Source organism: Pithys albifrons, chromosome 4 (assembly GCF_047495875.1).
Source record: "Pithys albifrons albifrons isolate INPA30051 chromosome 4, PitAlb_v1, whole genome shotgun sequence".
In the NCBI taxonomy this organism is placed as follows: domain Eukaryota; kingdom Metazoa; phylum Chordata; class Aves; order Passeriformes; family Thamnophilidae; genus Pithys; species Pithys albifrons.
In genome coordinates, this window is record NC_092461.1 from 88,736,285 (window position 1) to 88,748,858 (window position 12,574).

The following is a 12,574-nucleotide window of genomic DNA, read 5'->3' on the forward strand; positions in this document are numbered from 1 at the left end:
TCCATTCAAAGCCCTGATTCCCTGCCACTGCTAAAATACTCATTTTAATTGGAGACAACTGCAGGAAATGCAAATAGAGGGTCACAAATAAAAGCAGTAAGAAAAGATTTAGTTGCATTGGTGTCATGTACATTGTACTAGATATAGATGATGTCTTTTTTTTTCCCCTCCAAGTCAGACTCCTTAGAATCTATTCATCTTACCAGAGCAGATTTTAACAGTTGAGGGTTTTGAAAGTCTTAATTAAGTTGACCTTCTTGTATCAAAGTATTTTTCTGTTCTGACCACCCACATTTTCAAAATGTCAAAAAGTACCTGCTTGACAATGGCTTTCTCTTTTTTTTTTTTTTTGGATGGGCGAGGGAGCAATTATTTCAGTCATTTGATTGTAAAGCACCTTGTAAAAACAAAAAGGCAGAGTTGAAAAATGTTAAAAGAAACTCTGTAATATAAACTTCTGTCTTAACATTTCAGAAAATGGCAAATTTTAAGAAGTGGCAACTATCACCACCAACTACTCTTTACAAAACTATCTGTTTGAAAAATTTAGGAGAACTCAGGTGTTTTCTTTGAGGACACCATAACATCTTGAAGGCATCAGCATCAGAAATGTGGTAATGCAGAAAGAGTTAGCCTTCAACAGAGCTGGCCACTTGATGCAGTGATCAGATCCGAACACTGCAGTTATCAGAACCTTGAACTACTTTCCTTCTAGAACCATGCATTACTACTTTCTTAGGAGTTAACTGCAGATCAGCTTTTATAAAATAATTTTCAGTCATCTCCAGCTTCATCATGCCTCTCAAGGAGATCCTTTCCTCCCACAGATCCCAGAACAGAGGGGACAAATGCAAGGACCAAAATCAAGAATTACCTGCATTCAGTGTGTGAGAAAACTGCACATCCACTATTATTTTAGAGGTAAACATTACTAAACACAGCTCCCTAGATAAAGAAAGCTTTCCAAAAAGTGGAAATGGGATATTATTACTCTAAAATAAGAAGGCAGTTCCTCTTTCCCTCTCTAGTTTTTGCCAGGTGGGGAAAAGACTACAAAGTACACTAAAGAAGATGCACTATGCATTCACATTCTAAAGAAACATGACAATTGCATAAGAGACTTGCATTATCAGATTAACTCTTTTGAAGCAGTAATTTTTCATCAAAGAAATGACAAATTGAGTCACCCCCTACCCCTGATGAAGTTTTTTGTTCTTTGCAAATACACGCTTTCCCAGTTGGCCAAAGAGTTTGCTTTGTGCTGCAGTTTTATCTTTATTCCCTGCAATGCCTGGCAATGGAGCTTGAGACAATATTCTTTACAATGACTCATGTAGTGCAGAAAATTATGAGTTTGCATGAGTCTGTGTTGTCCATATCTATCCATTTATTTAAATACATACCAAAACCAGTAGGGTGCACTTACAAGATCCAACTGAGCATACAAGAATGTTATTCTACCTCCCCTAGAATAAACATCTACTGCTGTGAACAATTCAGTCTTTAAATGCCATCAGCATGCAAGAAAATAGAAAATTACAAATCAATGTATAACACAGACTTAAGTGCTTTTCCAGCTGCTAAAATAAATTACTCTCATATGCACAACTGAGAACATTTGAAACAAACTGTGCCATGCAAATGCCTGATTAAAACTATCTCCATTGAGCAAAGCATACAGCATGCAGTGAGTCCCTAACACTAGAACATTGAATATGTCATTTTTTGAAGCAGTGCAGCCAAGCAACGATTATAATTTACTAATAAACAATGAAGTTTATAATCTGTTCTGCAACCAGATCATTTTCTGTAGCACCATAATGAATTATCCTCAATTATCCTTAGTAAGTTTCCATTTTATTAAAACTGTTGTTACAAGGCACATCTTGCTTCTTACTTCAGGAAAGCATTTATTTCTTGCTTTACTGCTAGAATCATCTTTCAGCTCTCACTGGCATTGCATACTACTTAAGCTTAATCTACTTACAGCAAATAACATCCAATTGCATATTACTGGACTTCAACACAAGCTGAACTATCCTTGTCCATCAGGTGTAAGAAATACTGTACAATTGTGTCACATTAGGGTTGTGTCTCGTTCCACCTCATCACATACACAATAGATTGGTTCTTGGCTACCTTCAGATACTGAAAATCAATTTCAGAATCAGTGTATCCTGTACATTTCATTTTTTTTTGTTAATTCAGGAGAAGGACATTCTGATAAATCAGAATGTTTACAGACTTTCAGTCTTAGGGCTGCCTTTCCTTTTTTTTTTTAATCAAATAATTTAACATTTTGTTGTGTGCTATGCAGAATAATTCAGAAGAATAGCTGAGCTAACACCATGGTTCTAGTTCCTGAATAGTATCAACACAGTCGTATATGAACATATTAACTCTGTGTTGCCATAGCTATATTTTTCTTTGAACATGCAGATAGTGCTACAAACCTACACTAAGGAACCACCTTACCAAAGGTTGCACTGTCAAAAACATAATATAAATTATCAGATCTTCCAAAGAATATAATAAAAATAATATGTGGGATTACTCCTTAAAAACATCGCCTTTTTGAGGCAGAACATTTCTGAATCTATCAGGCTTCATGTGGTACAGAAAACTGAGCAATTCTAAGGGAGAACTAGCCAAAATACTGTTATGATATCAAAGACAAATATATAAGTCATTTGTAGAGCAGGGGCAGTGAAGAGTTTTAAAATCTATATGAATTATTGCTTCTTGGTTCCTTGATAAAAATCTGCTGGCATAAGAAGCATTTCAAAGCAATCTCTTGCTTTGGCTTAGCTGAACAATTATGTTTCAACCATACAAATTACCTAAGAGGAAGTGAAATACAAATCACTTTCTATGCAAACCTTAGCAACAAAGTCCAACTCGGACTCCACTTACACATTTTACAGTGGAACCATCCTGACTCTTCCACTCAAAGAAAGTTACTTCATATACCCTACAGAAATTAACACAGGAGGATATAGAAACACTGGAATTGACTCAGGTGTAACAAATATAAGGAGCCTGGAACAAAATTCACCGAGGAGACAGGAGCTGCTAGTTAGGAGCTGGATTGCTACTGAACAAACAGTTGGTTAGAGCATAGTGCTGGTAACACCAAGGTTGCAGGTTTGATCCCCGTATTGGCAATTCACTTAAGAGTTGGACTTGATGATCCTTGTGAGCCCTTTCCCACTCAGAATATTCTGTAAAATCTGTGAAAACATTATTCAAGACAAAAAGTGAAGAAGCCCCAAGGTCAACAATGATGATGAACTAGAACTGCATACTCATTAAACAGCTCTTCAATGAGTGACTGTAGGGCAGTGATAACCAAGCACGTATCATTAAATGAATCCCAACCTACAAATTAAAGATTGCGCATCAGTGCGACCTCATGGGGAGACCAGTTATGTAACCACATGGGGAGAGCAGATACTTGGAAAGGACATTTGCGTGACTACTCCCAGATTTACTGCCACATTCTCAAGATACATTGGCTGGAAAGGGGAAAAAGGAAAGGACGTGAACTTCACTTTGCTCAGCTAACCCAGCAGAACTGGAGCAGCAGTTCAGCTACTTTTAGAATTCTTTTCAGCATCCATTTCCAATCACTAATCTTCACTTTTAGGGGGAAAAAAGTGTGTTTTTCAGAGACTTTACAAAATTGTCTTTCTCACACTAATCTGATTATGAAGCATTACAAGGAGATGCAATTTACCATTCATTACATTACAAGACTGCAGGTGCTTCAACACAAGATCAGTGCTTCCAATGTAATGCTAGAAAGACATAGAAAGAAATTTTGCAAAAAGCACAGGGTTACAACCTTCTCAAAATCCAACAAGGAAAATGTGAACACAAAAAGTAAATTTTGTATTTTTTGCCTAAAACTGAGGGGAAAACTGTTCAAGGCAATATTATCTGGGTAAAGCAGAGAGTAGTTCTTTACTGAAAAGCTTTTCAGGTTCACAAAGTGCCCTGCCCCCTCTGATGGCCTCATGTTTCTTCAGGTGGGATCTGTGGGTCTCCATGGCTTGCCTGGGGGAGGAAGAGGGATCCGTTCCAGCTCCATCTTCCCCCAATCTATGGATGTGCCAGCATGCAAGTGCAGACAGTACATGGGTGTACACAGCAGTATAGGGGTATTACAAATTTATGACTACTTAATTACAATAACTAAAGGTTACATCCAATCCAAGACCCCCTCACCCATCATACTGCTCTAGTACCATGCCCAGAACTGCCCTGGTGAAGCACCTCTATGGTGCCTGGGTCCTCTATCTTGACTACTATATGTATTGCTATTCTAGTCCTGGTACATATGTCCCAAACAAGATGTTCTAGTTGCTACCTGACCCTCAACACAGAAATTCACAGGAATGTAGCACAGTGACAGAAACTGTTAGCTACTACCTCAAATGTGAGAAGCTATACAGCTATATAAAAACCTACAAATATATAAAATCCTAAGGCATCATATTGACTGAACATGCAAATTGCAAATGTATGCTCACATGTTTAATTATGCTTAGCACTTAAGTCCTGTTGGGATTAAACCCTTTTCTGCAGATATGCTTCTGTCAATATTCTCACTGAAAGAGAATCTGGGACTATGGGAGAAGCAGTGGTGATTTTATTCACAAAAACTCAAATTAGATGTATGTATAGATACTCAATGAGAGATTTTGTAGAAAGTACCTTTCAAGTCACTGGTTAAAATTCAGTCAAAGAAATTCAACATAGCTTTCTTTCTTTATCAGATAAGATATGCTACCTTATAGACTTCAAGGCAGCAGGATAAGATCAGCCACGTAACTGAAAAGCAGGCAACACAGACAGAAACTCCTTGCATGTCAAAACATATTTCTCCCTGTATTTAACTGAAGAAATGTGAAAGTAAGGAAATTGTAGGTTTATGCTGCTGCAGGGTGGAATTTCTGGATGATGCTGATGCTAACTTGCTGCATCATCCTTAGTATCTCTAGAGGAAGCAAAGCTGAAAGGACATGACTGCAGAGCTACTTGCCTGTGTCTGGAGGTGACATTCCCAGGGTAAAGTTGCTGATGCACCCTGCACCATTCTTGATCTACTTAGAGTATCTCTGCCTAAAGGAAGTACTTTCCACAGTCTTAAATTCATTTAAAATGCAAACTAGGAAAAGCATCACCTATAATATCAACAGGAGTTTTCTAAACCCAATGCATAAGATTACCCAATTTCAGTGCAAATTACAAAAGTCCTTTCAGTTTAAACTAACTCATTAAACTCACTTATGTGCTTTCATTAAATTCCCCTTTGTGCTAACATTCTTCAGTGGCACAAACACATACACACACACACACACACACACACACACAGATACACAGAGGTCCAGAGAAGTTCTGGACCATCAACATGCATGACCATAAGCCCCAACCCAGCCAGGTTGTACACGGCATCCTGCCCAAAAACCCCCTTGACTGTGGTTTTCCTGGGAGCAGTGGTCTGTGAGGGAAAGGTCTTCCCTTGAACCTGGGATGCCAGGCAAGTACAATTCCTGGGACTGAGTGCCCTCAACTCTCCTCCTGAGGGAGTGGCTATTTTTCTACTGGACACCCTTGAGTGATCCTTTCACTCTGTGGGTGAAGAAAACTGATCTGTGTTCCCCTGAATGGCAGTTGGTAGTTGGGGTGGATGTAGTTGTTCTTGTATTTATAATCAGTAAGCTGCCAAAGAAGTTAAACTGAACATGTTCACAAAAGGACCCTCTCTTTCTCCCCCTCCCTGTTTTACACCCTGAAAGTTCTGCTAGCTGAGACAAATCTCAAATGCCTCTGTGACTTATCTCACTGCCTCTCATAAAGTTATGGGAGTGTAATGTGAAAATGAGCATTAGTGAAACTGGCAGGGGAAAAGTGCTGGTTTATGATTTATGTCCTTTAGAGAATAGATGAGTAAAAAGTTCACTAAATCCCTGTTGCCAGATTGTAGCTACGATACATATTAAATTAATGCTGCAGTTCACATTTTTCTTACAAATGGCTGAAACTTTTCAGTTCTATAACCTGTCCAGTTTTGCCAGTAATAAGCAGATGCTACCCAAGAGACATACTTTACTGTTTTACAAGTGTATATTATACTGCAATCTTCTCTCAGTTGCTGTAATGTACTGGGCAGCTACTGTCGTTTTCATCTAGAACATCAGGATTTGCCCCACAACTGTGTAAGACAGTCAGCTCCATATTTGTGGGAAGAGATGAAACAAGATTTGTGGTAGTCACTATATGGCAAGACAATTTGCCTGACACTGATGAGGGCTGAAAAAGCTAAGCCAGCTCCCTGCAGCAAACCTGCCAAATACTCAGCAGATAAATTAATCCCTCTACGATCCCCTCTATGAATACACCTTGGATTATAAGAGAAGGGCTGCATCTGATGTAAAGCATGGGAAAAAAAGTTAAAGAGGCAAAAGCAACAGAACAAAGTAAGAAAAAGAGGTAGAGGTTGAAGCCTGAAGCATAAAATTTTTTTCCACCTTCAGCTGCAACCCTTGTATGGGCTGTTAACGCACAGCGACCTGTTATCTTGTGGTCTCCTTCTGCAGTTTCCAAGATGTCAAGAGCACCGTTTTTTGGCTACATTTGTTGTACCAAATGTACACTGCATTTTCTGAACCCTCGACAGTGGTCCACAGCACAGGAGACTGGTATCATAAGTAACACAACTACACAACAGAAGGGCTACTCCAAAAAATCCAGTAAATTATTGTTCAGTTAACTGCTCATGGGTACACTTTGCATTCAAAGAGATATCCTGGAAATAAATGAAATTCACCTCTCCATAAGAATTACAACAAATCAGTGGGTTCCATGGGTAATCCAAAATTACTTTCTGCTTCCACCTGAACTCCATTGCTCTTTCGGGACTTGTCTCTATAAGCTCTTTATCTTAGTCCAAGAAAATCCAAGACTAGAGCTCGAAGACTTTAGATTTATCTCACCTGCTTCTATGCACCTTAGCAAGTTCCTGAGGGTAGGAATCCTGTTACTACAGTCACTTGCTACCTTCATGTGAAAGGAATAGGTACATGAAGGAAGCCAAGGAGGAGGAAGCTCCAAGAGAGCAGAACACTGGAACTTGAACTCTTCAGTTCAAGTCTTAGCCTGCCACATGGAAAACACTGGTAGCAACCTGTGCCTAAAAGTTAGCAGTTGTTGCCTACCCTACACTCCCTTAGTAATAAATTTCTTTGCTTTCTCATACAAACACCTTCACATGAAATAAATATAGCAGGGAATGAAAGGAGAGAGCAGGCAAGCATCTGCAAGACAAAAACATTCAATGAAAACAGATTACAAGGATGGCCACACCACCAACTATTTTGTTGTCTTGAGAAGAAGCACCAGTGGTACAAAAAATGAATGCTTAACTGCAGGTGACCTTGCAGATGCCACCTTTTGCCCGTGTCAGACCCAGAGTGAACTGTCATGGGCCATTCGCTATGAGCAAGACTTTAGATGCAAGTTAGTGTATGTTATATATCACATTGTAACAAGATAAAGGAAATTAAAGAAATGAAATTGCTCTACATGGGAGCTGCCTGGAATGTCAAATGCCTGGTACTTCCACATGATGAGGAAAAAAATCATCAATGGAGCAAAATGAGAATTTGCTGCAATGATGTGACAGAGGCCTCTAGAGATAAAAGAAGAAAAAAAGAAAGGTAGGGCTAGGGAGGAGACAGACATCTAGGGGCTTAAAATCACATCTGTATTTTGAACAAAACTTCCAAAAAATCAATCCTTAGAAACAGATTCAATTGCAGATGTAAAGGAGACAGCAAATTATTCACAGGTAGAAAAAATTTACGATGACCTGCTAAGTAAGTTTTCACACACAGATAGATGCATACGCTCTATTTAGATGTCTATATTACAAGTAAATGTAACAAAAGCTTGGCAAAAATATTATATATTTATTAATTAGGGGTACATCAGCTTCTGCTGTTCTTAACTGTAAAAGGGAGTAAATTATTTTTTCAAATAAGAATCTCAGAAGGAGCTACAGTAGCTGCTGCAACAGCTGAATAGTGTGCAATATTTTCAGTTGACTAAGCAGTCATAAATTTGGCGCAGTCTGATAACATCTGAGAATTAGTTTCTATATAAATTCTAGCAAAAAACCCTGCAAGAATCAGAACTAGTTTTATGCAACTACTAAAGCATTAGTTGAAAACAGGTCATTTGCTTAAATTGGACTTTTAATAGTCAAGACAAAACCATCAACACAAATCAGAAAATATAAAGCTTTTTCCTCTTACTGAATGTAATTCTGTCCAGTTTCACTACTAGATAATTTAGTTCAGCTCTCACAGAGATATGAGATTATAAAGAACATCTACACTGCAAATCCTTACTGAATTAGGAATAAACATAAAAGAGCTGAGCTAAAACACCAACCCAAACTCCAGGTAAAATAAATCCTGGAATAAATGTCCCATGTAACACAAATATGGATATGTATCTGACTTGCAGATAGAACTGTCTTTGGACTCCAAAACTTTTAGGCATTTTCCTCTTTGCACTGCAATATTACAGTACACAATTTGCACAAAATTACTGCAGGTGAAAAATGAGAGACCAAGGCACAGCAGAAGAAATAAAAGAGTGCTCTGTGAGAGTAAATTAAAATTCCACATATAAATGCATTGAGTAGCTTAAATGGAAGGCCCCATGTACACTAGAGATTACAGTGTACTTTCAAACAGTGATTGTGGCGAGATGCCAGAAAAAAGCTCTGTCTCTCAAAAGTGATAAACTTTGTAGGAGATTTTTTTCCAGTTTTGTTTGCTGGCTAATGAGAATGAGGCAATGTATAAGTGCACTCATTGGTGCATTCATGTTTTTGATAAAGACCACCCTGCAGGTTGGCTTTTAATAAAATAGAGATGCATAAAACGATGTCAACTTTTTCATGTGACTCTTGGGGATGGTCCTGTGCAGGGCCAGGAGTTGGACTTGATGACCGCTCTGGGTCCCTTCCAACCCAGCATATTCTGTGATATACAGCTCAGCAACAACCTAGTTAATTTGCACTTCAATTCAAAAGAGTACCCTAAACCAACCCACATGTAGAGGTCTCCAGCTGCATGAAACTAGAGTCCCAATCCTTGCCTTTTGATCCTTCAGGAATACTGAGTAAAATGGGCAAGAAACCCTGTGCTCCACGAATTGCTAGAGTTACAAAAATCAGGGGAAATTAAAGGCTGTCAATTACTTCCACTAAGTCCTAAAGACTGTATTTCAAATTCAGTCTTTACCATATGTTCTATGATATGTGAAAGCAGAAGCAAAACCTGAAATTAAAAAATTACTAAGTAACCGCATTATTCCATTAAATGTTCATTAAATGTCTTTTCAGGAGAGCAGAACACTCATGATACAAAGTTCTGTCCTTCCTACCACACAAATATTCTGCCGAATACTCTACAACAGAATTAAAACTGTAATTTTAAGACCCTTATTTGTGTATATCATTAGAACAAAAAAATGGTGGACATATGCCAGTTACTATGGTGAGGTTTTTTCTCAAAAACATTCTTTTACCTAACATCTCATACAGGTAGCAAATCTAGAATAAAATTATTTTGTTTCAGAGTACTTTGACTCTCTTTCAAGGTTTCTGTTAAATGTTTTTACTCTTTGGACATTTCTATCAGAAAAGTGGAAGTTGTAAATCAAGGTGTTAAAAAACAAAAATTAACAAAGAACTACAGATGATCACAAATAAGAATACTTACTTTATTCATTATTTTCAGATTTTTCCAAGCATGGAAAGCTTCCAGTAAATTTTCTAAGGGTTTGGTTTTGGTTTTGTCTTTAAACATTATTTCCAGATTCTTCTGGATATCAACAGGGGTTTTTTTGCTCTATTTGTAAAAATGTGGTTTGTATCTTTGGTACAGAAGACAGACATGATACTGAACTCTGATATGCTAAAAAGCATTTGTGTTAGCTTGAGGGGTTTGGTGGTGGTATTTTTGTTTAATAGTTAAATACAATAACTGCAGATTAAACAGATTTATAGTATTTCAGGGAATAAATAAGACATTACCTAGCTATTACATTGTTCCCTACCTTGCATTTTTTCACATAAGTTTTCATCAAAACAGCTGAATTTAACTATATGCATAACAGATTCAGGAGGGAAATAATCGTTAACACGTATTCTAAGTGGTCTTTATGCTGAACAAAAGTTATTCCATCTACCAAGAGATAATGTCTGACTCATAAGTGCATTTCCCTTCAAAAAGTTCATCTCTCTTCAAAAGAAGATGAACAACTTAAATAAACCCCGACAAAGTAACCTCGGTTTTAGTTTTTGGTGTGTTTAAAAGCCCTACAGTTTTCAACTTCATTATAAATACTTCTACAACTGAAGCAGCGTTAATACTAAATAGTATTATGTCTTTTTCACAAACATTTTAAAAGAGGCACAGCATGAAAAAGTCTCCTAAATAGTTTATAATTTGAAGAAAGAACAGAATATGTAATGCTTTGATAAACTGCTCAGCACACTCAACTCATGAGTTATCCTTGTTCCCACCATTTCCCCTTCTGATTTATAGTGGATGCAAGAGACAGAAAACAAGGACAGGACTTAACTTTTCATATTAATGTCCCTAGAACTCACTACACACAAGCAGAGATTAAAATCCATTGCTTGTTCTCATTTTAACTTCTTGAAACACTGTTTTACCTGTGCAGTTTCAAATACAGCTATGTTTGAGCTCAGATTCAGTTATCAGTTAGACCATGTGTATCAGCTGAGCTGTACTAACTGCCAGAAAGGTAGAAGAGCAAATGGTTTTACCTAAATCTCCTTCTAATCGTTTGAATGTGTTAGATCGTCTCATAAATACAAGGTGGGCTATTACATGGCTATTGCTGGACAGGCATTCATTAAGATATAAAACTTAATCACTTCTCTAGGTTCTTAACATGAAACAGTATTAAACCATTTCAGCTCATGCTGTCCTTATACCATACATATATTTTTGCTAAGTACTCAATCACTAGCATCAAATAGCCATGTAGCTGAATAAAAAAGAAAAAAAATTAAGAAAGACAGTCCTTGATTAAAAAAGCAAGCATATGACAGTGAGACCAGTTTCAACCAAATCAAGACCATACCTAAATATCTAATGGATGAATGCAAATCAAAACATACCTGCTAACAGAGAGAGAGAGAGGCCAGGCAAGGAAAAAAAATCTGTGATGAGACTACACACCACACAACTGCTTTCTGTATTAAACCATATGTACCAAAACCACACCAGAACAGAAATGCATTGTGAAAACAAAGATAGTTCTCTAATAGAAATTGCAAAAAGTGAAGAAGAAACAAAACATCTGAAAGGCCAATTTGAAGAAAAATACTGTGATTACTCGCCTACACGACAAAGACTCCAGAAATATATAGCTGCTATTAGCTCCCCACTAAAGTAAGCTAACTGCAGTAAAGAGCAATGATTCCTGAGTGGCAGTGTTAAAATTAAAGACAATTGTTCAGATGACAGAAACCAATGCAGTTCTCGCTTGTATCAACGGAAGATCACATTACATGCCCAAAAATATTAATTGATTTCTGACTGAAGACATTTTCTCTTCTGAAACATCTCTTAAAAAAACATATAAAAATCAGGAACACAGAATATGGAAGCATTTAGGCACACAGCAGGCATCCGGCAAAACTAGGATAAGTGACAGGACTAATATTTACATGTAGTTCCTTTAGAAAGACAACTCCTCCACTGTTGGAATAATCTCATAAATACCATTTCATTAAATCACTTTTTCATACTGATTCCTTTCCAATGCAATTTAAACTCATTATGTTGCATGAGCACTATATATTTGCAATAAAATATACGTAAGTACTCTTTTTATGCTTGCCGACCGGGTAAATCACCCTTTAGAAAATATTACAGTTCTGTCTGCTGCAGACTACTTAAATATACACATTTAGAAGTTGTTAGGGGCTGCTCTCCTTTTAACTGGAGCATTGCTACCTGAAGCACACAAATACAAGTAAAACCTTTAACTTCTATTTTTTTCCAATTCCTCTCACTAAGGCATTAAAGGGAAAACGTGCTTTAAGGCTTAGTGTCACAACCAGCTGTGTATTTTGAAGATCAGATTTCAAGTAGTGCCTCCATTTTTCCTGTTTGTTCTAATTGTCTTTTATACAGCTAAAATCCTTTATTGCAGAATGGAAGATGTAATTCATCTTACTGCCTTTTGCAACATTCATATAAAAGGGGACTTAGAAGATTCTATGAAGATATTATCAAAACATGTAGCCTTTTGAAACAGATATCTTCTTTCATGGAATGGGCCAGCGCAGTTACCTAATGTAATCCCTTTTCTTTCTGAAAGTTCAGTGTATCTCCTTTCTTATACAAAGAATGCAAGATGTTGAAGAAATGCAAGTTTGAGTGAAGGCACATATAACTTTCCAGGTTTGATCATGCAGGTAGTCACTACTGAGTTTATTTCTGCTGTGCAAATTGAAAGC